This window comes from Ambystoma mexicanum, chromosome 3p (assembly GCF_040938575.1).
Source record: "Ambystoma mexicanum isolate Mex_15411 chromosome 3p, UKY_AmexF1_1, whole genome shotgun sequence".
In the NCBI taxonomy this organism is placed as follows: domain Eukaryota; kingdom Metazoa; phylum Chordata; class Amphibia; order Caudata; family Ambystomatidae; genus Ambystoma; species Ambystoma mexicanum.
In genome coordinates this window covers 1,049,449,701-1,049,465,690 of record NC_090925.1, presented here as the reverse complement: position 1 = coordinate 1,049,465,690, position 15,990 = coordinate 1,049,449,701, and the positions used below count along the sequence as shown (strand labels likewise).

Below are 15,990 nucleotides of genomic sequence, written 5' to 3'. Positions count from 1 at the left end.
ATATGGAAAGTTTTGAAGGTAAACCTTTCTTACTACCTCAGTTTTCTTTGAAGGAATGTATTGTGATTGCTTACAAGTTGCGATGATCCAGTCACTTCTTTACGGGTAGCAGTCAAGACCTTTGGCATGATGCCTAGACATTTGTGTAGCCGGTAAGATAGCACAGTGAGTGGAGCTTGGACTACTGCAATGTGTGTGTAATCTGCAGGTCTGAATCCCGGCAAACCCAGCTGAGCCCTTCATCCTTCCGTGGTCGATAAATTAGTGCAAACTTAGGTTGGGTATATTTTTATGTAACACGTGTTCTAGGAAAAGCACTGGCGAAACCACCATATAAAAAAACATCACAAGCATTAATGTTTCATTATAGGCAATTCTCCTTAGGTCATATGGGGACGCATGTGTGTTCGGATGTCAGATACCATTATAAAACATTAGCAGTCCTGTGAATACCGATATCGTTGGGGCAATTTGCTGCATCATAATTTTACACATTACAAGTGTTTTGCTTGTTGGTTGCCTAATTTCTGTTTGCAATATAACAAATGTGATATTTTGCACACTTGTGCTTACTCGCAATACAACACGAGGAGTGTTCTGCTTATGTGATGAGGAACAAGGTCGTGGTGGAAATGAGGGAGTGGGGGGTCTCGGGTATATGGGGGACAGACAAGGGATTGAGGGGTACCATGGGAAGGACTAAGATGAGGGGTGGATGAGTTATGTGGACTCAACAGGATGAGGGATGTAGGGGTAATAGACTGACAAGGGAGAATGGAGGGTAATTGAGGACTGGGACAAGGATGAGAACTTTGTGCTTGTGCATCTATGTATGTGTGCGTGTGAGCTTGGGACGGACTAGGACACATTGAAAATATCTATCTTTAGGACTACAATTGATCCCATCTATTTTTGGGCCCTTTTATCTTATTTGTATGCTTACTGGTATTGAAGCTTGTTAGTCGTATTGCCAGTTAGGAATGCGCTGAACATGGTTCTGCCATTTGTAGCATTCCAAGTGACGTTTTCCTTTTTATTATGCTTGTGCCCGTAATAGTGCAAATTACGAATGTTTGCTTATACGTCTGCATGTTTGTACTATTAGAAATTACAACAACTCTGCTTTTCATACTTGGGGGGCGTGGCTAACTAGCCATGGAGTAGAACGTGCTCCTGTGCAGCAGCTCCTGGTGATCCGACGTTGATCCGTGTTAACGCACCTAAATGGATCCAAGAGTTCCTGAAAATATTAGCCAAGATGTCGGAAGGAGTGCCCCACGACTGTAGTAAATTGCAAGCTAATCGGAGTAAGCATGCCGAAGATATCTGCTTTTCTACGTGCGACTTGGTGGGCACGTAGTCCTACAAAATGGCAGACAACAAAGGCATCGGGACCCCCGACAATTGGAATCACGGAGTTGGATTATAAGCAGAGAGCGGAGAGCTTGCTCCAGATGGGGCGCCCGACGGAGCATTTGTTTATTATGATTGCAGTTTGCGTTGAGCAGCAGGGCGCAGCAAGCCTGGGGGTGGCGAATTAAATATACATTGTAGCGCGGGCAGGGCTCTCCCAAGAGATCCATCGGTGGGAGCTGGCTGCGTGAGTCTGATGCAGCCGGGCGCTGCGGAACTGGGATCAGACGAAGCGGCCATCCGAACACCTTCTTTGCGCAGGGAACAAGAGCCGCGCACCAAGACTACAGGAAACATTGTAGCGGGAATGCGATGTAACTTTAACAGCTGATGCCTGTACTGGGATGCTGAAGTTCAGGACGGCTGCGCGGAAGACAGAGGCGCGGGTGAGCCGAGCTGAAACACAGAATATGGTGTTCCAGCAGAAAGGGCAGCCGATGCAAACGGCGGCTGCTCATTAATAACACTAGCAGCTGATAAAGGTGGAAACGGGCACCTGGTAGCAACGGCTACTGGAGGACACAGTAACAGACCACTGGGCTGGCTCTGATGGAGGTGCTCTTGTGCTCCTGGTGACAAAGGGAAATATAATATTGGGAGCTGGGGGAACTCTGGGGGGACTGAAGATAAGCAGATGGCCCCTGAGAAGTCAAAGAGCTCAAAGGTGGACGCCAGTGAAAGTGAAAGGTGTGGTCTCCAAGACAATTTGAAACATGGGAGGACACAACCCACTCTGAGAAATAGCCCAACACACACAAGCTTACGCTGGGGCTCCTCTGGGATAATTGCCCCAGATCTGGAGAGATACACTGGTGCCGCATTAACACAGAGGAGCAGGATCGATACACTTGAGACCAAGCAACTTTGGGCACATAACTGAGGCCGTAAAATGACAGGGCGAGGGGCCGTAAGCAAGAACAATCCACAATGGAGGCATTTGCCAAAATGCAACAATCTCCTGCGACCACAGCGCCCAAAGGCGTGATAGCACCGGTGGAGAGCACCCTAGCGACTGAAAATCACCAGATATTAGCGGCTATTACAGAGCTGAGAGACTCATGGGGGATAGCGATGTCAGACTTGCACACTTCCTTGGAGGCTAAAATAGATGCAGTAGGCATAGAAGTCACCCTGCTGAGGCAAGATGTTAGGGCGTTGGCAGAGAGAACGAGCAGCCTGGAGAGTGTGGTGAAAATCAACACGGACACTAGCATCAACAATGCAAAGGAGGTTCACGCAAAGGAGGTTCACGTACAGAAACAACTGGTAGCTAACCTGGAGAATCGTGCAGAGGAAGCAGAAGGGAGAGCAAGGAGGAACAACTCTGCTTTTCATACTTGTGCTTGTCGTCAATATCCCAAAAGATTTGTTTTGCTTAATCGTCTGCTTTTCTATTTATGTAGGACACATGACATGTGCATCTATTCACCTAGCCAGGTTTGAGCTGGTCTCTTATTCATACATTGGCGCTTGTTCATAATGTACTTCTGCATAAAATAATACTTCCCCATGTTTGTGCCTGTCCATCGGGAACACAGGGGCCACCGAGGTCTTATTTGTAGGCCTCTGCTTGTTTACAATATTACATTTAGCTTCTTCATACGCTTCTGCTCTTCTGTAGCATTACAAAAATCTGAATATTGCTTCTGCATAATATTTACGCGTTTTTTTGCAATATCACACTTCATGTGCTCTCATAACATGGTTTATTATGCGCGCCGGACCAAAGGTATCAGGGCGCAGGTGATAAGAATACGTACAGCTTACACTTTACAAGTGTTCTGTATGCCAGAAAATGTACATAAAATCCCGGTTTACTTTTAGCAGACAATTTATTCATAGTAAATGGATAAGTTTGCCAAAAATCATTGCAGCCCATTTAGAGATATAGTTCTACCCATACTGTGAAAGTGAAAAAAGCCCTTTGTTCAACTTCTTATAACGGTCGGATGCATGGATTCTTACTCGGCATGCATGTTCAGTTAGATCCTCAGGTTTAAGTACCTTGATATGGAGGGGGTGGGGAAGAGTAATTTTCCATTATACGGCTAAGGCTCTCAAAAAGGATGGTGGCAGGATTGCAAGCATGGTTGGTGGCAGGATTGCCAAGTAAATGTCTACGGATTTGGGGGAACAAAAAGGGCCTAATAAAATACAACGGGTTGAGGGAGCAAGACCAGGAGTGGAAGGGGTTAAATGATGGGCAGTGTAACTTGATGGAAAGGTGGCAATAAAAAGCAACCTACCACTGAAGCGATATTCCAGCGTTGAGGCTTTTTTTGGAGAGTACAAAAACAGGTTAGTTTCATACAAACATAGTTCCATTTATACATACACCACTATCCTTAATTCAGAACCTTCTATAGGCACCACATCTACACCCTGAACTGGGCCAAACACCTAGCAGGCTTTCAGCTCTTAGTGAACACAATCAAACCCTAGATTATTGAAAAAGCGAAAATTGAGGTTCCTTTATTTCCGTTGCGCAGTAGAATGTGAAGAACGCTTTAGTGCTTGTTCTTGGACACCATGTTAAAACTCAGTTTAATGTTTGACTCCAAGAGTTCAAAACGTGACCCTCGCAGTTAGTGCTCTCATTACCAAGGTTGGCAGGCAAACTCAAAACCAGAGCCATTTGACATTATAACTCATTTTTATAATATGGAATCGGCCAGTTGGATGCTACGTTCCTACCTGCCAGGATAAATATAAAACATAATCTGCACAGCTAGATACGAATGCCATGGACAAAAGTGCTGCTTTCGACTAGTGCAGCTGTTCTGCATTTGCATTCATGGACAGGACACAAAGGGGTGTCGGAGACTATACTTTGTGCAGAACCTTGTGTTTATTCGTGGTCCCCACTTAAGTTGGCACTGTTTCTAAGGTGGCGAGCGATCATGGTTTTTTCATATTCAGGCATTTGATTTTGAATGAAGCTCCTTGCATTCTGTATCATTTTTCAGTCCCAGAGGACAACTCGGCACAGATACAAATTGTGTATACTCACGGAAATGAAGCATTGAGCTAAATAATAGCAAGTAAATTGATTCAAGATTTTTCTTAATTGCTTCCTTTCATTTCAGCCAAGCTAGTGCTCCTCACACAGTCCCCAGCGCCACACACGCAACCGAAAAGCTAGATTGTTTTGTATCTGAATATCAACCAAACAAAAAAAAAGTTACCAAAACAGCAGTTTCACGATGCCCACGAGAGTCCACATGAGGTTTTTCTTTTGGCAAAGCTATAATGCCTGAAAATAAGTACTCTTCTCTCAACCCTGGATAAGATCCTCGGATTTTCAAATTAAAAAGCAACATCTAAACCAAGGTTGTCCAACTCCAGGCCGTGTGGGCCGGAATCCTGATGGGCTTTCACGATATTCCTCATTAGTACCCGGCGAGAGACAATCTGTATGCAACAAGCATTCAGATTGGCTCTCTCCAGGTCCCTACCCGGCTTGGAATCCCTCTGTCGGGATTCCACGGCCTTTGTCCCCGCCAGGGGGGGCGTGGCAACCCCTCAGCCAATGAGGAGGCTCGAAGCGGGGCCATCCCCGCTCCGAACCTCCCTGCGGCTGAGGTGCTGCCTTCGCCCCCCGCCGGGGACTCGGGTAAGTTTTTTTATTCCTTTCCCTCCCGCCCCTCCTCAACTTTACCTTCTTGGTCCTGCGTCCCCGGTGGGGGACGAAGGAAGCCTCCAGCCGTGTGGAGACTCGGAGCAGGGCCATCCCCGCTCTCTGCCTCCACACGGCTGGGGGCTTCCCTCGTCCCCCGCCAGGGGACACAGGTATGTCCCCCCCTTCATCGCCCATCCCACTCCCGCCCTCCCAACCCCACTTACCTTCTTTTTGATCCTTTCGGGAGCGGACGCGCTGGGAACAGTTGTGTTCCCAGCGCGTCCGCTCCCGATGGCCGCCATGGAAAGGGAAAACAGACTCCCTTTTCCCTTTCCATGGCGGCGGCCATTTTCTTGTTTTTTTTTTAGTGCACCGGTTACGCAAATAATGCAGACTGGGGTACTAATAGCAATAGAACCCTCGCGGTGAGGGCATTACCGACTCAGCTTGTAACCTACAATCTGCTTCAATGGAAGCAGATTGATGAGAACTGGAATGGGATTTTACAGTGGCACTTCGGTTCAGCAATTTTACAGAATTATACATTGAACTTCCAACTAAGCAAGCACAGCACAAGTAAAACAGGGTACTAATGTCAGAGCCCATGAAAAAGGAGCAGGTTTTTAATGAAGAAAATAGAATAATTTAATGTACAATTCTTTAGACCGAACACTTAAATAAAGCACAGAATTGTGAAAAGGCACAGGATTGTGAAAAGGCACAGATAACTTCACCCACAATGGAGCATAGTCTGGAACAAGAGATTTTGAAATACAACAGGGATCCCCAACCTGCAGCTCCTCATGGGTTTTGGGCTACAACTCCCATGGTTCATCAGCATTCACGATGCAAGGACCAACAGGAGCAGCAGTGCAAAAAATCTGGAGAACCAAGGGTAGCAAGCCCATGCAATACAAGTTTAAGGCATCAGGAGGGTTTCCCCGCAAAAGGAAAAGTCTGGATCAAAAGATCCTGCAATACAAGAAAGGCTTAAAGTATTGTTGAAGTTTGGAGCAATGGCATCCTTCGAGGCAGTCTTCGGATAGGAACGTCTGGAGGAAGCATCAGAATTATCTGCAAAATAAGAAGGGAGACTTGTTTTTGTATGCTACACGTTCAAGCAGTGTTCAGCTTTAAGAAGAGTTTGCTCTAGGCTAAGTGAAGATCAAAGAGGAGTGGGTCTGATCAGTGGTAGGAGCATTTTGACCAGGGGCTTTTTCAGTGATGTGTATAAGGTTGTAACATAGAATCCCACTTAAGTGTGTAATGGTGACCCCTGGCCCATTTCGCTATTGGACAAGGGTTAACCATTCTTTGGTCTCAATGCCATTCACTTCAGAGCACCAATAAACAAGTAAAAAAAAAAACAAATGCTACATTTCTCTTAATCTTGTTATGCCACAGTAATGCAAGCACCCAAAGATGATTTGAAGCTACACCAGTGCACGCTTGTAAACCACTCATGAAGTAAAGGATAAAAGATTACTATGGCAGAAAACCGTATACCCATAGTAAAATCCTGCTGAAAATCCTGCTGAAATCATTTCCCCATTGCTTATACAGCTAGTACACCAATAGTTTAATTAACCAGGACCACCATTATACCTACTGCCTAGCAAAAGTAACTGTGTGGTAATCCATTTCAACGCAGTGCTGGTCTGACTAATGCAATACCTGGATTATTCACTTTCCACTGATTAACACTGCTAGCTTTCTCCACTGCATGGTTAGAGTAACACCCTGTACTACCAGTGTACATTACAGAAAGTGCAATTCCACTGTGCTAAGAGACGCCACATTGCAAAGCCAGACTCGTGTTACAACTATAGAATGCGAAATACACGTGGCAGATTTTTCTACAGGAAAAGACTGCTCATGAGCACAGATTTTCAAAATTCTGTGGAGACTTAATGTTTGGCCAGTTCCAGCAGATTTCTTCTCCAATTATGGAATTTGGCTACCTAAGTACTAACATTTTCACAACACTTGGCATTATCCTATGTCTCGAGCGGCAGACAAGGGCATTTTTAAGACCATCTGTTATGATGGAACAAGGCATCTTGGTGACAGTCACCGTGTAATACTGTAGTGTATTCGGACAAAAAAAGAAATTAAAGGGTGGGGGCAGGGTGTCATGGTTTTTAATTCAGGACATGGCACCTATTAACCATATTGTAGAGGCAGAGTTTCCTCTAGGTCCGAATCCTGCAATGGTTTTATGCAGTAATCCCCCAGAGGCATCACATTTCACAGTGATTGGACTCAAAAAAATGTGTTTCTCAATCCTGTTGCAAAAGGATTCCCAATATTTTACGTCAATTACGTTCCATCAGACTAAAGTGAAAAGCACATGTTTGCCTCAAGGGTAGGGAGTCCAACCACCTGGTCCTGCAGATGGACTTAAGCAATATTGATTTGCCAAGTATTGGGCTGAAGTACGTAGACAATATTTTAGTCTGTAGAACAGAAGAGTGCAGACGAGACTCCATTAATGATTATTCTAGCAGACAAAGGATACAAAGTGGATAAGGAGAAATTGCAATATTGTCAGGAAGGTGTTATTTTAGGTCAGTTAATTTAGCATGAAGTTAAGACTGAAACAGCTGAGGCAATCGTGAACACACCAAAACTGCACACGATAGAGCAAATGCAACAGTTTCTGGAACTAATTATATCAGCATGTATATTTGACTATAGTTCACATACAAGACCACTTTTACAGGCTTTGAAGAAAGCACAGGTGGATAAGGAAAACATTGAATGGACTGAGGAAATGGAGGATGGGCTTGATGAATTGATAAAAAGCAATTTGCACAGCTCCAGTTTTAGGAATTCCCAATTATTCTGAGGAGTTCTGACTGTTTTCACATACAAATGGAACAGTTACGACTGCTGTCATGCAGAGAACCACATTGGGTACAAATCCCTAGCGTATTATAGTGGATTCTAGACCCAGTTAGGAGAGGAAATTTTCCTTTTGATTATTGTACCAGCCAGTCTGAGGGAGCAAAACGGATGGATGCTCATCTGCATCTACTGGCTCTAATGTGGATCCCCCAAAGGGCAAATGAACCATTGAAAGCTCCTAAAATAACAGCCAAAACCACCATGGCCTCTGACAAATCTGACTCACGTTACCACAGTCTCAAAATTGTCAATGTTTAGACCTGTGGTGGGTCAGAAGGATGAGACATACTAGAACATGCCATTTGTATCAACCTTTTGATTTGAAATGGGAAAAGGACTCGCTGTCCCCAATCTATGGACTTCCCTACCTAACAACTAACTAGGATACTTGTCAGTTTGTTAAGTCCAAATGAATTCTATCCAAGCTTAGCTATGCTCACCCTACCACTAATGCAAAACAACTAGAGTCCATGGAAAGGACTCCCTGCTCCTGCAACGGCTTCCACATCCTTAATATAGAATCTTCACAGTTCTTGGCTAACCAGTTCAATCATTTGTTCAGTTCACTTCGCAGACTTATCCACCTCCCTGGATGCCCCTTCTCCTGCGCTTGCAAGATACTTACTCTGCGTTCTTTGCCTTGGTCTTTTTTTGTGTCCACTTTAATTGTGCTTGAAAGTCTCAATGTCGAACTTCACTCTTGAGAATTCAAACCAATCTTATTGTTAGCCTTCTCAGTTTTCGCCACTTTGTATATGAGGGTTCCAGAAATGATGTAGTCTCACAAAGAAGAGTATTGTCACTTCCTTGTTTACTTGCTGTTACTGGACAAGTAGGATGACGCCAGCAATGATGCTCACTCTTGGTTACTTGTGAATATAAATTTGTGCCACTTGCAACTTTTAGCTTTCACAGACTAGGAGAGTATCCCAATCATATTTGCTTCTTTCCCCTAGTGCAAATATGATTGACACGTATGATTGACCGTCTCTTGGTTACCTTTCTTGTATTGGAGCTGTGTCATCTGGTTGGCGCCTTTCTCCTCCTGCGAGGCTGCAACTGTCAAACATCTCTTGCCGTCAACTCCTTCCTTGCTCATGTTCAAATATGCTTCTTGGTATGCAGTATCGGTTCAGGTGGGAGTTGACCCTCAGTCTCTGCCACGGCTTCCTCCTCCTGGAACCAGCTTCTTCAACTTCAGACTCTTGCTAGCCTGTGCACCGAATTATAGAACCCAGAAAACTTCTCTACAGCTCCTCAGAGTACCAAATCTGGCGAGGCCATGCTGGGGCAATTAGGATCATCTTGCAGCTACTCCGTAGGAGTGCATTTAGCACATAGGAGCAGAATTCGTGTTAACGCGTATAGGAACAGGAAATCGAGAAAGCGTCCCCTCAGACTTCCTGCTTGAGGGCATCAGCTGGCAAACTGGGAGCACTTGGTGTTGGCTGCTGTGGCAAACACGTCTCCCACTGTGGGGGTCACCCAGAGAAGGGCAGAAGAACTTGGCTGTGATGACGCTCCCATTCGTGGCAGGAACGTAGTTCCCTGCAGAGGGAATCCGCAATGGTATTGTGGATCCCTGGCACAAAACGGAAGGAGAAACATGTTCTGTAATATTGCCCAGTTCGATAGCGCTTGTGCTTATTCAGAGTACGGGTGAATAGGTCTAGCCTGTTTCTGGATACAAACCACTTTGTCCTGGAGTTTACGGTCTGAATAATTTCAGGGCCCAGAACACTGCTCGTAGCATTACGTTCTTTATGTGTAGAGCTTTTTCTTCTGGCTGTCACAGACCCCTAGCATGGTATTAGCCAATGCAGGCCCCGCCAGCCCTCTAGGGAGTCATTGATAGCAACTGTAGCCTGGTGTGCTGGGAGGTGAACATGGAGTGCCCTGTGAGGTTCTCGCAATGATTCCTCCACTGGAGATTTCGGTGGAAGGATGGATTGAGGGTAATCTGGCTGTTCCAGGAGCCTGACACATTCTGCCATCTGGCATCTAGTAATTCCTCAAGAGGTCTCACATGCAGTCTGCAGTGAGCAACTAAGGGAATGCAGGACGACATCTTTAAACAGATTTGATGCAGCAAGCGGTTGTCACCTGTAAGTGGACAGTTGTCGAATCTTGTGGAGTAGGCAGTTGGTCCTATCCTACGAAGGGGTAACAAGATATGTAAATGTTGAGCCACGAGCCTAGGAACAGAGTGTTGCGAGGGCGATACGCATTACTTTGCAAGGTGTAAGGGGAACCCCATAGAAGTTAGGCACCAGATGTTTCTCTGCGTTACAAGGCTAGCGTTTGGGAGGGATCGAGCATCAGCCAGTTGTCCAGGTAAAGGTAAACTTAAATGTCTGCGCGCCATAGACGGGCTGCCACTAGAGCTAGGCATTTTGTGAAAACCCTTGGCACTGATTTTAGACCAAAGGGCAGAGCCTTGAACTGATGCTAGCCTTGAAGTACGAATCCAAGGAAGGGCCTGTGGTTTGTGATGCATGGGGATGTGGAGATAAGCAAGTACAGAGAGGAGACCAAGTCTCCTTGATCGAGCTGGTCAATAATGTGTTGAAGGTGGACCATGCAAAACCTGTGATTGTAGGTATTTGAGATGCCAGAAGTCCAGGATGGTTCTCCACCCACCGGACTTCTCACCAGGAAGTATCCGATGTACACTCTAGAGCCCCGCAGGTGCAGTGACCGCTTCTATAGCTCGCTCCGTTTTTAGAAGGGATCGAACATCCTGTAGGAGGAGGGGCAGAGGTTGTTCTTTTTTATCTATGGGAGGAATGGAGGGGCATTTGCCCAGAAACTCGAGGGTATGTCCTGGCCGAATGATATGGAGCACCCATTTGTCAGTGGAGATGGTTTCCCACTGATCAACAAATTGGAACAACCAGCCTCCAACTGGAGTGCTGAAGTGGGGGCATGGGTCCCGGTTCCAGTCAGGCTTCCTTGGGGGTTCTGTTCTGGAGGAAGATCCGCAGAGTACCTCTGTATGTTGGTGACCTTCCCTGCAAGCCTCCTGTGTGACCTCTGCTGGTAGGAGGGTCTGTAGTATCTGGAGGTCCTGGAGAACATTCCTTTTGCAGAAATAAAGGACTCCCTTCAATGCTGCTGGATGCCTAGGGAGCATGCAGTATCAGGTGGACAAAACCCTGCAGGCCATCAAAGCTTTTTTTCCAAAAAAGTAAACTCCATCAAATGGCATATCCACAACCTTGGATTGCACCTCTGTACGAAAATGTGTTACCTTTAACCATCCCATATAACTCAGATTGCCATTCAGCGAAGGTTGGCGACTGCAATAGCGTAGTCCGAAGTGGCTTACCTTCCCACAACAGAGCCAGATCTTCATCCCTTTTATAGTCCGTCAGAAGATGGGACCCATGTATCAACTCGCAGTCATACCGGGAGAGTATTGCCGCATTGAATGTTGTAGCAGCCATTGAAAATCTTAACTTTTGCCAGAGGTGTCTAGCCGCTTGCCCTCTTTGTCTGGGGGCACCATGCATGGAAAAGTACTGGCTGATCTTTTTTGAGCAGCTGCCGATAGGCCTGGGTGCATAGACACTTATCCAGCACATTATACTTCTCCAAGCAATCCTTTTGGGAGGAGCCAAGAAGAGATTTTATCACCAAAAGGCCATCTTCCCAGAGGTTGTCCAGAATAGGGATTGCGACTGCAGACTTGCTGGAGGCTTCACGCCTTTGAAACAGGAAACCTTCCTTCCTCTGCTCTTCAGGAACTAGACCAAATAGCTTAACTGCATGTGTCAAGAGTGCCTGGAAAGAGTCATCTGGCAGGTAGTCACACGAAGGCAGGTCTGGAGTTTCCCCCCTCCCATCAACCGGGATGGGATCATCATTCAGCAGTAGTATAAATTAGGTATGAGGACACAGGGTCCTCGGGACCATGGACAGTTGGCGAGGGTAGCAACTGGTAGAGAGAATGGAGAAACAGGCTGAGGTGGAACTAACTTCTCTTAAAAAGGTAATGTTGGAGGGCTCCTACTTTGGGCTCCTTGAGGAGCCAGATGAGGAACCCTGTGCTGTAGGTCTGTGACCAATGTCTGCAGGGTTGATGAGAAATTAATAGAAAGGTCCCTGGGTGCTGGTGAGACAGAGGGTACCATGGTGAAGAGTGGCTTGGCCTTTGTGGGCCTTGGAAGGGTCTACTCTTGTGCTGAAGTCGCGGTCCATACTAGCACCCCTGGGAAAAGTGGTAACCAACGCAGTCTGCAGGGATGTCAACAGAGCAGAGCAACTCTTGTCAGTTTGCTGGTAGAGATGGTAGACGTAGGCGTTGATGAAGCCATCGTTGACAGGGCAGGAGTCGATGAGGATGTGGATATTTTGGTCTTTAGACCGTCTAAGTCGTCGACGAGGCTCTTGATTTTGACGACTTTTCACAGAGTAGTTGAGGACATCAACAGATGTTGCTTCTATGAAGACTGCATCAAAGACTGGAGTTTAGTGGCAGCTGTTGACACGGTAGTTTTAGGCATAGACGAAGACTTGACAGGGCTACCAATGAGCTGGACAGGGTGGTGGGTGCCAGAAGCATCAGAGTAGCTGATGGGGACAGCCCAAGTGTGAGACTTGTGGCCCTTTAAGTTTTTCCCATGGAAGGTTCTTCATGGGACCTCAACCTCTTAGAAGAGGAAGGAATTTCCATGGGTCTGCAGTTTCTGGTAGAGGCATGACTGCAGATTGAGGTTGAGTCAGAGACCCAAGCACTGTCTTCCATCCCAATCACCAACCTACAGCGACGGTCCTTTGAGTGTTTGAATAAAGACTGGCAGATGGAGCAGCTGTTCATGTCGTGGTCTGGATGCAGCCAGTACGAGCACCTCTCATGGTGGTCCTCATACAAGTTCGAGGCAATACTTAGTACAGGCCCTTAAAAGAATTTGTGTCCGTCATTGCAGCAGGTGAGGCAGGCCTCAAACTCAAGAAGAGGAATCACACGGTCGAGAAGATCGGTCGATTGTCTGGATCTTCATCTGCAATGGGTCCCCATAGCCGCTAGTCATTCAGTCATTTGTTATAGTGCTGTTCACCATAATTATGGTCCCAAAGCAGGTAAGTGTTGGGAGCCCTCATTTCACCCCTCCATCGTTTCCTTCAGTGAAACGACGCGTACTCCCAACGCTTAAACGTGTGATACAAATATGATGGCAACCAGGGGTGGAGCTAAGGAGGACTAATGTCAGTGGCTGGGGCAGTATGACAAATTGACAGCAATAGGATATATAAGAGACAGGCAGTTTTAAGCAAAACTGCTTTAATATTACCGACAATTCCCAGCCGGAAGATGAGGAATATTCAATGAGCATGTGAATCCATCAAAGATCCAAAGCTGGAGCAGCATGGAGGAAAGGGGGTGAACAGAGGACTAAAGAAATCAAGGACGTAATGAGGACAACGCAATGTTGATACTTTGTACATTCTTGATAAACAGATCAAAAGTTAGACACTTGGGATGCATTTTGCATTGTCCCTTACACTTCCAGACCCTCCGGTCGGGAGGAGGCTGACAACTTAACCAATATGTAGCTGAAAACGAGTAGGTTTGCCTTTAATTAGATTTAGCATAGAGATGGCAGACTCCCAGCACAGATATATTCATGAATGGCCCGGTTCATCAATTTTCATGAGTACAAATTGAGCAGACAGTAGGCAACAGCCTGCAGCACCTTCTCGAACCGCTATTGTGCAATGTGACAAATCGTTAGTGAACAGCTGAATTGATGCATGGTTACTCATTACTATATAATTCTGCATCAGTTTGCAGCCAACCATATTCTCTTAACATTGCATACTGTTTAGTGCTCGTTTTATTTACTAATCTACACACTAATCACATCTTGGGCCTCATCTCGCAGCCCATTGTGTACGGGATTGTCAACTCAAAACCCAACTTTCAAGACTCAAATACAAGCTACTGCAAACTGCTCCCAACATCCAAATGATTTTAACTCTTGCCTAATGTGCTTTACATATGGAGGTGGGTGGGCTCATTTACTCCCTGATGCCTACACGACATTTTATTTGTCAATGAGAATATAAAAAACATTTCTTTGCAGGTAAGGGTTTGTTCTTTATGCATCACAATGCAAAAACAATGCCATCAAGTTAATGGGTCGAGTGCATTTCTCTTAGGTCAAGTATATAAACCAAATTACCCGACCCGCAGGTGTGGAAGGATTTTTAAGATTCAGGCATGCATGGTTAATCGATCACAGAGACCTCTCTACATAACTTTCTGCTGCTGAATTAGCACAACAGTATTGCTGCCGATTATTATACAAGTCTGTGAGAACATCCACATTCTTCCAGATGAAGACTTAGCTCGGCTGGAAATAGTATGACAGAAATCTAATTTAATTCAGATTGAAACCCAAGTTGGCAGATCTGGGGCATATTGCACATTACATTGTGTTTTCACTTGCAAAACAAGTGTCACTATGATGGAATGCTTGATCTTCAGCTCTTCTAGAACCCTATGTTTCTAGTCCTCACCCAGTAGGAAAAGTCAGTGTTCTTTAGGAGGCATTGGCTACTAAGTCAATTGTTCTGTTTGGGCTAATGCTGGTTACCTGGAAATGGCCTTGATGGTGGTCATCACTTCAACTAGGCGCCAGAATAATTAACAGGATTAATGTTGAGGAAAAAAAGGGCTTTAGCCCAACCCAATCGCCCTGCCAGACGTTCATAGCATTTTACCCTGAATTAAGGCGGCAGGTTTTTTTTCCTTTTAAAAAAAATAATAAAATCACCCTGGTTCTAAGCAAGAGGAACAGGGCCGAGGAAATCCCATTCCACTTCCAAGAACAGAGCAGTCCAACAATGTAACTACTTTATTAGAGAGCCCTCACAGGGATTAAGCAATGGACAATACAGCATTCTCCACAACTTTCTCAACAATCACAAGCTTGTCCAGGTGTTTTACGGTGCAAAGTCACAAAATAAAGGTACATCCTACAAACCTATAGTGGATTCAGATTGGTTATATATACATACATGGTTAAGTTGCTGTTTCCACATGAAGAACACTTTTTGGGCAACTTATAACTCGGCTCGCCCTGGACGAATCATTACCAAAGTTTGCAAGTATATGGGCCACTCTGATTTTTTTTCCAAAGTTTGCTAAGGATTCATCCAGGGGGGCCAAAGTCATAGGGGGTCCCAAAACGTCTTTTTTCCCCCATAGACTAAATGGGCGGGGGGGGGACTTTGTGCACGGCTACAGGCCACACCACTAGACGGATGGTCATCCTTTTTCTGGCAGGGGCTTGTTCTCAAAGGCGTGCATTTGTAAATTGTGAGAATTGCTACTGTACTTTCCTTTAAAACGATCAAAAAGTAGCACTCCAAGAATGAGTGATATCTATGTCCGCTCCGTGGTCGCACTTACCTTTCGCTCAGTGGAGCATATTTCTCTTGGCTAATCGATGGCATGCCGTATGGCAACATGTTGCGCTTTCACCGATTGGTTCTGCCGCGGCGTCAAGTGCGTAGCGTTCTTTTGATACGCCCGCCATGGTCATTTAGTTTGTGTTGTACGCCAAAATCCCCGCAAACAAACCTTTATGAAACACTGAGCGCAAAGGTAAGCATTACTTATATGTGGCAGTAGAAAGTGAACCCGTGCTTTGTTCTTGTTACCACTATCATACCGTGCTGTGACACTTGGTAGTTGCTGTACGACAAGTCCTTACAGCGTGTATGTAAGAAACCACCACCAAAAGTACTGCGGTTACACTGGCGTCCTATATTTTGGATTCTGAGGCAGCCACCTGCACGGTTTCGTAAATACAGCGCGTCGGCACGTGGTGGGGAGTAACGGTTCTCATGATTGACTGCTATGTTGTTGCAAAATGAGAATGTTTAAGCGTTCGGAGTGAAGGTCAGTTTATTTTATTTCATTTTTTCAGTAGGCGCCCAGTGTGGTCGCACATGTAGCAGACCTCATAAGGGTCAATTGTTTTTCGACCTTGACTTACAGGGAATGGAGACAGAAAGAATGTAGGGAGTCACAGTTTGTGAAA

The 15,990-nt window shown here is 45.6% G+C and overlaps 1 protein-coding gene across 1 annotated transcript in view; it reads right to left on the bottom strand.

The window, feature by feature from the left end:
- Window positions 1–5,622: 5,622 nt before the first annotated feature.
- The window catches only part of ATP6V0E1 (ATPase H+ transporting V0 subunit e1), a 115,168-nt gene continuing 104,800 nt past the window's right edge, over window positions 5,623–15,990 (bottom strand). Inside the window, exon 4 of the mRNA XM_069652412.1 lies at window positions 5,623–6,106. The gene's annotated coding sequence lies outside the window, so the exon portion shown is untranslated. The remainder of the gene's footprint in view (window positions 6,107–15,990) is intronic.